The 12,365-nt window shown below is 40.5% G+C and overlaps 1 protein-coding gene and 1 long non-coding RNA gene across 2 annotated transcripts in view; one reads left to right on the top strand and one right to left on the bottom strand.

Moving 5' to 3' along the window:
* HMX2 (H6 family homeobox 2) overlaps positions 1-2,098 on the bottom strand; it is a 52,113-nt gene extending 50,015 nt beyond the window's left edge. Inside the window, exon 1 of the mRNA XM_067533357.1 lies at positions 2,023-2,098. The gene's annotated coding sequence lies outside the window, so the exon portion shown is untranslated. The remainder of the gene's footprint in view (positions 1-2,022) is intronic.
* Positions 2,099-2,335: 237 nt separating this feature from the next.
* LOC137143583 (uncharacterized) lies at positions 2,336-5,002 on the top strand. The gene is made up of 3 exons (XR_010917206.1): positions 2,336-2,401; positions 3,907-3,957; positions 4,905-5,002. It is a non-coding gene; the product is annotated as an uncharacterized lncRNA (long non-coding RNA).
* Positions 5,003-12,365: the final 7,363 nt, after the last annotated feature.

Below are 12,365 nucleotides of genomic sequence, written 5' to 3'. Positions count from 1 at the left end.
GGCAATTTCAGAAAAAATTCCCATGATTCCAATGAACCAGTAGCAGAACCCACAAGATTTTTTCCTAAAATTCCCCAGTGTAGACACAACCTTAAGTAGTCTCACCACGAGTCAATGAAGTCACAATGGGAGTTGTAGAGATTTAGCACTAAGAGGATTAGGCCCTGAAAAGCATTCCCTACTAACAAAGTTCTCCTGCATTACAACAGGACTAAGTTTTCAAACAATCTTTTCAATAAGCACCACAGTGTGTATTTTACAGAGTTGATTCAATTCTTTATTGTGAATAAATTCTAATGAATTTAATCTTTTTTTCTTCTTGATGAGGGGACAACCTGATCCTGATTTGTTATTTGTAAGTTTTCACCAAATAGCTCGTGAACACATTTCAGTCTCTGCATTGTTCATGGAACCATTCACTTTGACTATTCATAATTTGTGGTGTGTCTTGGATCACAGAGTATCGTTTCTGTTCCTTGGCCAGATTATTTATGAATCCGAAAAGTTTAATGAATTTAAACCCAAATGTGAACTTGTAGTTGCCTGAATACTCTTGAAAAACTAATAATACTGACCCCCCAACTGATAACAGTGGATCATCCTCATCACATCCTCACAAGAGTAATCATGAATCACTTTCTGTATTGTTCAACTTGCTCTAATATTTTGATTCTTAAATTCAATATACTGAATAAGATGATAAAGAACTGACTAAAGACAGGCTTAGAAATGAGCAATTAAGGTTCCTTCTTATACACAATTGTGAATATCCAATAAATGATGAAGGGAACCCCCCATCCCATCTACCCTCAAAGTAGGCAAAACATTGGTCATCCCTCGAATTATAAACATTTTCATTTTAAAGAAGCCAATAGTTTGACTATCCCAAAGTCATTAAAAATATATAATTATTTGAATGGCATTGTTGCAGCAACCTCAACTATAACAGTCACTACCCTTCTTCCATATTAACTGACGCTTCACAGCTCAAGCCTTCAAACTCTGATTGTCTTTATATTGGGGAGGAAGAGGGGAAATGAGAGCAATCTATTCCAGCTTAGACCTTACATGCTAAATTTCAGTTTAAAGTGCAGTTCTACACAGGAAAGGGACCCTAAAAGTTGCATTGTAGAGGTCCATGTTTATCAGTGATGTCCATATCAAATGTGCTCAGTTTACAACTAAAACAATTCCCTCCCATAACGTCTAGATCTCAGACTCAAACTGGAATCTGGAAGTCAAGATGGAGTCTTTCCTTCTGATACTTTATCAGATATCTTTAATATTATCAGATATATAAAAGGTTCTCTAGGACAAATTAGTCCTAAAGTAAGACTCATGCAAAGCCAGTGCCTTCAGGTGTAACTGACTGGAGTTAAACAATTCTGCAGCTGATGCACAAGGAGGTGGAGAGTTCAGGTCATTCTCTCTTTGTTGGGCTTGCAGGGCTAACACGAATAAAAAAAGCAGTTAAAACCTTACTTTTGTCATTAGAGTCAGAAGATCTGCCTCTAAATACGCAGAATACATTTTAAAAATTAGGTCTCTGATAGGCACCTATATTTTTCAGAGTAGAACCACACTTTCAGGGAGTGTTTATCTGAAGAGTTTTGGTTTTGCAAAGAGGATCTTACAATGGACATGTTCACACAACCTTAATTCTAACACTCCTAGATATACTCCAATAATAAAAGCATCTTTTGTTATATAATGTTACATCTCAACCTTGTATTAGTAGCTGATAAATAAAGCCATGATCTTTCAACTTCTAAGCCACAGAATTACTATCAAATTCAACAGGAGTTCCAGCTAACGAGCAGCTACACAATTGAGCATTCAACATATGAAAACTATTCAGAAAATGACATTCTGCCTCCAATGATCCTATCAACTCACAATAGTTTGTCAAGGAAAACAGTTCTTGTTTATATATATATATATATATATATATATATATATATATATATATATATAATAAAATGTATTAGGCAAATTTAGTGCTTGTGAAAGTGCAGGACTTACAGCTTTGGAGACTCAAGTCCTTCTTTAATGTTTTAATCAGCAGAACAGGCACAGCAAGGGCATCAACAATACAAACTTCCCCACACTACCCTGACCTGAAGGAACCACTACCAATGGTAAAATGATGATTGCCAGCAAGGGTGGGAATTTGTACCAACAGTGGTAATGGCTTTGTGAGCTGACAGACCACTATGGGCATAAAGCTGCCATCAGATGTAACAGTTTATGGTCATTATTAACCAGGGTTGGACATGAACAACTAACCTAGTAGTTAAAGGTTCTCCAGCTTCCATCCCCAACCTGGTTTGCCATCCAGTTCTCCCAAGTATGATCTAATGACAATTTGCTGAAAGCCATTACCCCTGCAGCATTGGTTAATGTAAGTAATTAGTTTAATTAGTTCACAAATTCAAATCTATTTACTTGATTATTCACAGGAATCTGCAACACTGCCAGTTCTAGAGAATTATTTCACAATTCAACCTTAGGTTAACCTGCAGTACACCTATTGCACTGCCACCTATTTATTATTAGAAGAAAAGTAGTTTAGAATGGATTACTTCCTAAGATCCAAATCATGCAAGGGGGGGAGTTGGCAATCTTCATTCCCATTCATTTCACTTAAACAATTGATTTGAATGGAAATTGAGGGTACTCAGGGAATCTTGAGGATCAGACTGTGAGAGTACTGAACAGATTTTCAGATTCATTATTCAAAATCTTCATTTGAAGTAAACAAAAAATGCAAAGGACTCTATATTCTTTTTGATGCAGGTTAAAAATAATTGCATGGTCATCGTGAAAAGATGATGTAACAAAAAGACAATATTTGCAATGATCTGAGTAATGATTTAGAAAACTATGTCTGCAACACCTAACAAGATTACTAAAAATATTAGACCTAAAGCAAATTACTTACCCGTAATGATCTTACACATTTTTCTAAAATCACCATTCACCTCTGGGCTTGGCTATTGGCACAGGCAACCTGGAAACAAGGATTTAGAAATTTAGGAAGCAAAATTAAAGATTGACATTTTTCTCTTTTAACTTCTTTCTACTGACTTCTCAGCTATCATCATTGATGATGCAATATGTAACTTAATTTGTGTGTGAATCTATTTTCTTTCCAAGGAAATTTTAGAATTTGGTTTAATATAGACAAAGATCTTCCTGCAGTCCCTTATTGTATGTTGTAGTTTTCTACATTATTAGTAGTGGGGAGGGAGAAGGTATTTTTTTTAAATGACCTCTAGATTTTGGAGTTAAGAAGTATGTCTGTTTGCTGCTGGGCTTGAATTCTGCCAGAGGTGCAAAATTGTAGCCACTTCTGGAGTAATGAAAGAAGCCAGCCAAGGTACTGTATACCATCTTGCATTAAGAAAAACTCTGAGGTTTAAGGCTATCTGTATTTAAATCCAAGGAGAGATAAGACATTTAAAATTTAGTAGCACTCAGTTATATACCTGACATAGAAAAATGGCTGCTATCTTTTTTATCAGGTTGGAGAATAGGCATTAAGTGACAAAATATTAGTCAGGTCATATATCCACGAACCTAGAAGTTCGGAAGTAGCTTCATTAAATCTATTTTTTTTCTGGTGGGGAGAGAAGCCAGCATTTGAGGCATGGGGCTTTTTAGAGGATCACTGCCAGATACTTCATCTATCTGTCTATTTTCATATTTATTGTTTTACCAATCACTTTATTCATCCATCTGTTCATCTGTGTAAACCCATTTTTTTAAATTTTAATTTTAATTTATAGACTGACCTTAATAAACTCTCTTCAAGTACTGCATGTTTATCACTGTCATGGATGAAAACGTTATTAATGACAGTAGGGTTTAACACTAAAGATGACTGCCCTTTAAATTCCTTTTCAGCTGACTGGGCCGCAGCAACTCAGCTGGGTGGAGGTGGCTCCGATCAATAAGGTCAGAGTTCAATCACTGTTCCCATCACTTCTATCATTTCCATCATTGCCAGCTAACGATGCCTGCAGGTGGAGTGTTGTAGTTTTCTACATTTATGAATTGCCTTGCTCCATATCAAAGGTTCTTCAACCCTGTAGGAAAATATGTGGACAGCTATAGATACTTATTTTGAAATGTATACAAGAGAAGGCATGGTGGTCAATAAAAGAAAAATCAAATGCATTATTGTCAATATTGTTTGCTTATAATGCAGCACTAACATAATTTTGAACAAATATGCTAACTTAGTTTTAAGTTGTTACACTGGAATTCTGATTAAATGTAAACAAAAGATACTCAAAAGTTCTACAAACTAAATAAATTTTAATTCCATTTGTGACAAAGGAAGGAGAACCAAAATAGCTTTTAGTACATGATCACTAATATTATACTTTCAATCTGATCATTAAAAGAGCTCTTTTTTAACTGTCAGGAATCCAGAATCTTAATGACCAGAAGACTTGCTCATATACACAGTGTGTAACAACCAATTACTAGGCTTCTCTGTCAGTTTTGGAGTACAATGGCTTTTTTCTCCCCACAGATGGATAATTCATAATTTAAATCTGGAAGTGACATTTATTACCTTTATTACTGGTAATGATACTCCTGTTTAATCAGCAACAAAAATATATGTGATTGTTAAGCTGAAAAAAATATTGGGGGAGGAAATGTGATAAGAGTCATTTATATTAACTTCAAAATCATACATTTATAGATTAAATCTGTTTCAAATTTGTGATACATGATAGTCACAAGGTGGCTATAAATGCTTGATGTGTTCACTCAGTTGACATAAGGTCTAACCTTTCTTGAAAAATACATTTTTATTCTGCTGACTTAACCCAGCTTTGATAAATACTTGGTGAGATAACTCAACCCTCACTTTTTATCTTTGGTTGGTCTAGATGCTTTTTGTGACAGAGTTTTGTCATTAGAGATGTAGCTGTGAGTATGGGAACCTTCCATTCATGACTTCATTTAATCTCCTGGATCATTAGAACCCTTGGATTTCCTGCCTTGGATTTTTCTTGCCATTGGTGGCGTAAATCAAGTCATAAATATATTTAATACAATGTTGTTGAAAATCTGTAATCCTGACAGTAAAATAAGCAACAAAAGTGCATATTGTATTTTGTGACATGTAATTTTAACTTCATTCAGTCGCTTTGCTTTTGAGACATTGTTACCTGCAGGATAGGACAATAAAATAAGGATGTACAAGAATGTGTCAAACGTAGGGCTTCCCTAAATTACACTCTGAGGCACAGATTAATACATTTAATACATTCCAGTCATGAGTGAAGTACTTGCAGCAGAACAACTGCTCCTTCAGTGACATCACTCATTGGAATGAACTACAGCTAACAGTGACAAGCTGGAAAAATGCCCTCACTTTTCAAACTGTACAAATGGCATTTGGACACAGTAACTCAAAACTGGACACTTCATTTCAAGTTTAAAGCTAGTGGTCCAGTCAAAAGCTATTACTCCATCTTCTTTATTTGTAGTCCATGCTTTTGTGCTCTTTAAGAATCAAATAAATACTGGTGTAATGGTTAGCAACTGCCAGTTCAACGAAAAATACTGCTAAATTCACCAATAAGTCTTTTTTCTACACACACAAATTTATGACATAAGAACTGAACCCATTCCTGGTACGATGTCTGGATAGTTTTTTAATGTAGAGGAAGACTCACTTTACTGATAAGAGTTTAAACCTGAACTACTTTTTCCTTGTTTCTGTATCATACATCTGCTTTTTGGAAGAGTATGAAGTAAATGATTAATATGTGTAAGCATGGAAGGTGCATGGAGCTGACCCATTCTCAACTTCACACTTCAGACAGGAGTGTCTATGCTATAGCTGGTCAACCTCTTGTAGAAATGATTTATTTTCTTCCTAATTTGCACTGAGCTAAAATGACTCAATATTGAACACAAGATGGGATACCTCCTTTTTTCCCAAGTTTAAGAATTTAATCCATAAAGCAGGAATGGGGCCTAAATCTCCCAAAACAACTAGACACTTCCTTCTATGCCTTTCCCCACCCAGTCTAGACTAACTGAACTTGCATCCCAAATCCCCTTCACATAGACTCTTCCATGTCTATCTTTTTTAGAGGAATTCCTTGATCTTCCCCTCCCAGCCTATCACCTGTTATACAGATACTTGGTCTCACACTCCGGGGTCTAGGTGGTCAGGCCAAGTGGCTGTAGCAGTGATCAAAGCCAGATGTAGAGTCAGGACCAGGCCAACGGCCCCACTGAATCCAGGGTTCAGGGACAGGCCGTGTGTCAGAAGTGGGGTCAGAGTCTTTGGCTAAGCTAAATCAGGAATATAAGAGTCGGGAAGCAGCTCAAAGATCAAAACCAGGTTGGAGTCAGGCCAAAGGCCTGAAGTTCAATAAGAGGGTGCAGGGCTGGAGCAGAGACAAGGCTCAAGCAGGCTGGAACATGGCTCAGGCAAGGTTGGGGACAAGAACAGGAAGCAGATCAAGAGCAGGCTGGTAGCGAAGGGTGTCTGTAATGCTGCAAAGCATCAGGAGGGCTTTTTGGTCAAGTAGTGCTGTTGCACAGACAATCTGGCAGCTCTGAGAGTTAGTGAAATACCCATGCTGAGGGATCATCTGAGTCAGGTCCTGCTCAGGGACAGGCTGCTGCAGCAGGCCTGAGGGCTGACTCACTGCAGGCTCTGGTGGAGGAGTGAATCATGGCACCTATTGAGTTACTGGTGGAATGGGTGGGCATAAGCCTGCCCACATCTAATGGCCCCTCCCCCAGCCTGAGGGGAGGAGCTACTGAACCCAGAGCTCAAACCAGTTCCAGGGACAACAAATGAGAAAACAAGGACGGGAGTGAGGGTCAGAGGGTCAAAAGCAGGGAGCTAGAGGGGGACACCAAGCGGAGAACCCCAGATAGCGACCACCGTTCCTCAAAGGCACCCAGGGAGACAGAGGACACAGCCCAGAGGAACTCTGCCCAGATATGTGACCTAAGAGAGGAGCGGAAGGAGGCCCCACAGTCACAGAGCATCTCCCCACCCAACTTCCTTCTCATGATATGATGGATGGCCATCTTGGCCAGCACCAGGAAGAGGTTGCTGAGGTGGTCTTGTGACTTCATGGGGCCAAGTATAAAGTGTGCACAGAGCAGGAGGTGTGGGGAAAAGTGAAACCATAATCTAAGAAGGTTCTGGAGGAGTCCGAATAGGGGCTGCAACCTGGCACACTTGAGGAAGATGCGCACCAGGGTCTCCCTCACACCACAAAAGGGGCAAGTGTTAGGGAGGGGGGTGAATCGTGCCAGGTACACACCCATGCTCATGGCTCTGTGAAGGAGCCACCAACTAATATCCCTGGTGGGCCAAAGGACCATGGTGGAATACAGACTGGCCCACAGCCAGCTCAGGTGGTCCGGAGGGAGCAACTGCGGCGTGTGGGGGGGCTCACAGGCAGGGGCCCTATGATGAGATGCAGATGGCCAAGGCTAAGAGGTGGGCAGGGAGTACCCTCCTGCAGGACCCACTTGAGGAAGCTCTAAGAGGTGAGTGTTAAGGCTGCCTTCATCTCCTCTGGAGTACACAAGGAGTGGAGAGCCTCATGTGCCATCCGAGCACCACAGGGTCCACCCAGTCCTTCCGATTGTAGTCCAGGAGGTCCCTGATCCTGGTGTGCCTGGCACACTGAGGGGGAATGCCACCTGCACACCAAGCTGGGGGTTGTGTAGCAGCAGGGACTCTGTGAGATCTTCCCACTCGGCAGCCGCCACAGTTCTGGTCACTGAAACCAGCTTCCAGGTTCAGCTCAGGTGCGGGTAGAAGACTGGCAGCTTAGAGAGGACTTGCAGAAGACCTCTCAGAGGGAGATAAAAGAGCTGCCAGTCATAACGGAGCTTTCAGTGGTGTAGAAGGTGGTGTGCACCAGCACGTTCTATGCCAGACTACTTGCACCATAAAGGAGTCCCTGCAGGGCCTAGAGGTGAAAGACATGGATCTGACTGCAGACACAGAGCAGACCTGCTCTCCTCTCCTCCAGTGGGTGGGTGAGTCATGGCAGCTGAGTGAGCAGCCTTGGTCTGGCTGCAGGTTTGCCCTACACTTGGGTCCTGATTCTCTTATGCCTTGCACCATGTGCTGTCATTTACGCCAGTACAAAGTGGGTGTATAATACTACCATTCTGATCTGGTAGCATTTTATGCCCACTTTTTACTGATTTAAATGACTGCACAAGGTGCAGGACAACAGAGAATCATGGCCTGGGCTTTTCATTGACTCACTGTTGCATCAAATACAATCAAATCACCATACCTGCGTCTTAAGGTTTTTGGCTTGATCTGCCCCTACCACAACTGACACTGATTGTTAAACTGGGAAGTCAGCTGCTGATATTGGCACATGCACTGTATTTCAGGAGGACTTGTACAAAACACCAATAAAACTATCCCTCTGAAAGTGTCTGTTGCTTAAAGCTAATGTGAGACAATGTCTACACCAGAACCTGTGTTACTAGGTGCCACATTAATACACCTGTAAAGATGCTTACCAATAGGGGGAATCACTGTGCTACTGAGATAATGTCATTTCAGCATTGGAGTGATAATACTAATAATTATGTTTAAAGCTTCTGAGCATGCCCAGTGTTAAACTTAAGCAGAGTCAGTATGACTTAAGTACTCACACAGTGAAAGGGCTTTGCCTTTTCTCCAATCCACTTGCCTTCTGAGAGCTTTATTAAATGTTACAGGAAAAGAGAAATCTAATACTTAGTATATGGAACAATAAATTCATTTTTAAAAAGAAAAGAAACCAACACCCTTTTTTCCCTTGTTGAGAAAGAGTCCACACAGGAGGACCAAAAATGCACAGGAATCTCTGTAGTGTAAATTCATGGGGTTGGTTTGTTTCATTTTGATATTGGTTTTGGGGAAGACAAGGAACACCATACTGTAAATCAATTTATATATACTAAGGATTCTGTTTGCTCTCCAGCTTCCCTGCAGATTGTTATACCCTTTTTCCTTTTTTGGCACTGAAAAGTATGAGGCAAGCAGAAGACACCACCAATTGGGTCAACTTAATGTACCCTAGATCCACACACACACATTTTTAGTTAACATCATTATGATCATCTTGTTTCTCATGATCGCAGTAAAGAGTGAGTGGGTTACCAGAATCTTCACTGCCCTGGCAGGAACAGTTCTGTGCAGGTAGCATTGTTCTGAATACAGACACAGTTGACTGTGCAGCAATCTTACATGTATAGGCACAAAAAAATCTTGTAGAAGCTCAGATGCCATTGTATCCTTGTAGAATACAAGGAGGAGTTCATCATCCACATTCTTCCATCCATATTGCTTTGGAGATCCAATATTTGGATTACCTATGTGGAAAGACATCCAAATCTTTGTTTGCCAACATGCTCTTTTGACATGTTCTTCAAAATTGTCCTCCCATGGTGGGAGTTTGACCAGTGACTCGTCCTTTTTGATGGCTAGATTGAGGCTCACGTAATTCAGGTCTTTGTGGGTCTCCTTTTTACTTTCTTGCTCTGGTCATACAGCACTGCTATCAACTTCCTTACTGCAGAAATTGTGACTTGTCTGTCACTCTCTCCCAATTTGGCAAGATCTCTGAAATAGTAAGCTCCCTTTGACAGCATTAAACACAGATGTTTTCCCAGTACCAAATAGGGATAGCACAGAGTCACATCCTGCCAAAGTGTATGTACAGCAGGAAGTATATTGCAGAAGTCAGCAGTAACCATCACCAATTGCATGCACAGGTATGAAGCAATGCTTGTCAGATGTCCTGTTGTAATGCTGTCTGTTTCAATCCACGTTCTCTATCTGTTACATAGTAATGAACAGCAAGGACCAAAACATCTGTATCAGGTGACCTAATTACTATGGTCCCTTTGACAACAAGAGTCCCAAAAGTCATATTAGCACATGCAGCGCAAAGAAACATCTTTGTGTCCACTTCCTTTTGAATACTGTACTTTGCTACTTCACCATTGGAAAACCTCCAAGCAAGGAGGGAATTGGTGTTGGGTTCACACTTATGCTCTCAGGTGCATTTTGAACTACATATTCACAGAAGAATTTTACAAGTGATTACTTGTTGGATGCCATGTTCAGAAACAATTTCCATGGAAGCAAAGGGCAATCACCTGGTATTTCTTTCATCCAATTTTCTGGTCCTGTCTTTCTGCAGTTTTCTCAGGATTACTATTGTCATAGCTGTCAAGGACTCTGATTACAAAATTAGCATGGTCAAATCCTTAGGTCAGCAGCCAATTCATAGAGTTTGTTGAATTTGTTTCCAACAATCATCTGTATGACAGCCATGGCATCTCTGATACACTGTCATTACTTTGTTACATGCTCTTAGCTCAGGGATTCTTTCAGCTTGAGCTTCCACTGCTGGTGCCCTAATTTGGCTTTGTCTGTTCTTCTTACTGTTACACGTGCATTGAAGAGACATAGGGACAAGTCTTATTGGGTGACTAAGAACCAGTTGCCATTGAAACATCAACTCTGCATCTTGTTAAGTACAGGGCTCTGTGGAAAACAGTTTCTGGATTGATAGCTGCCATGATTGTCACTCCCTTGCCAGACTTCAATTTGGTCTTGGCCATGTTAACAAGTGTTTCGATGCCAGATTTCCTGACTGGGCTGAAGCAGCTACATGCCCCATCAGAATCAAGTGCATCTCTCACAAATATCTCTATTTATTCTTCAGCTTCATCTGCCCTGTTTTCAATGCAGCCTCTTAAATACCTGCAGTCCAGTATATATGTTGATAAGCACTTCTGGTTGTGATGTGATACACTCACTCCAGATTCATGGTCAGATGGGTTTGTCATATTGTTGATGACATAGTTGGTAAGAGCAGTAACATTCTCTTCATACCTTTTCAGTTCACAGGCAAAGACTTGTTTGTGGACTTTGTCTTCACTACTCCTTGTCAGGACTCTTCTTTCTCTCATAGCTTCTCGTATTCACTCAGGACGTGTCTTATGAGGGTCCATCCGACAAGGGCTGACTTCTTTCTTGTCTGTCCTACAATCCCACTGCTGCCCATTGAGTCTTTGAAGACAGTTTTCTCTGTTCCTATGTTACTCCAAATTCCATTGAAAGAGTCAGGACTCAGACACACAGCAAATATCCCCAATTTGAAGACATTGTGTACTAATTCTGTGACATTTAACATATCAAGAATGTAGATTGATATCCACCTGACATAGCTGGCTCTGTCCATAGTAAAGAAGTATGGGAGCATGGCACTGTGTGTGCAGGTGAAGTTTCCAATCACCCTCTCACTCTGCATGGACATTTAGAAGTAGTATCTGCATAACCTAGAGAAACTGATCCCAGAACTTTAATGTAGGAGACTGGGTATACCCCCATGTCTGAAATTCCTCCAATAGTGGTAGAATGTGCTGAGTTACAGAATCATCAAGATCTTTAATAACTCAGTCAGACTTGAACATCTTTTGAGAGTCAGCCAACAATTGCTAGGCAACCTCCCTGCTCACACCATTTAACAAATGAATAAAGTTTTAGAGCACTCGGGGCCTCAAATGCTAATGCCAGGCCGAGAAGAGCATGGCTGAATTGCTTACCAGCAAGCATTTGAACTGGAGTAGAAGTTGTACACAGATTAGAATCAACAAGGTCTAGCAATCCTGCATCTCCCTGAAATTTCCCAATACATGCAATAAAACTGCACGGGGTATGAAAGCCATCCAGATAAAATACATTGGTTCCATGTTCATTTGAGAGAGTCCATGTCACTTGCTAAGCAATAGCATACGGCTGCTGATTCATGGCCTGAACTGCATGTTGTTGTCCTACAGGTGCTGACATTTCCTTACTTTTAGCATTGTAATGTAGACTGTGGCCATGTCAGCTGGTTTGGCATACACAATATGTGAATATGCAACTCCTGTGTAGGTGCTCTCTTTGTTGCAAACTAGAGCTTGAAACCAGTTCAAAATGGAATCACCCGAGTGCAAACAATATTAACATCGTTTGGTATTGGTAGGACATAATGAGGTAGTAACCTTAAAAGACACCAGGAGAGATCTTGGACAACCTTCATTTATAGGTGACAAAAAATTATTTTCTCAAGTATTTTTTCATGGCCAGTGGGCTGGAGATATGTTCTAAGTTTCTCAAATGCTGCACACTACATAAGGGACTCTGATTGCCTGGGGAGAGTAAGTGACTTTTCTTTCCCACGCTTCAGTGATATTTCTTGTGATGCTGGACTATCTGCAAACTGTTCCTGAAATACCACTCTAGCCACTGAATAGAAGGTATTCTATCAATGGTCCCTAGGCTGATATCTATATTATCATCTCCT

This window comes from Emydura macquarii, unplaced genomic scaffold (genome assembly GCF_026122565.2).
Source record: "Emydura macquarii macquarii isolate MOO-44397 ecotype Brisbane River unplaced genomic scaffold, CSIRO-AGI_Emac_v2 contig_3343, whole genome shotgun sequence".
NCBI lineage: Eukaryota > Metazoa > Chordata > Testudines > Chelidae > Emydura > Emydura macquarii.
Note: the sequence above shows the minus strand (reverse complement) of the source record. Positions and strands in the feature narration are given on the sequence as shown.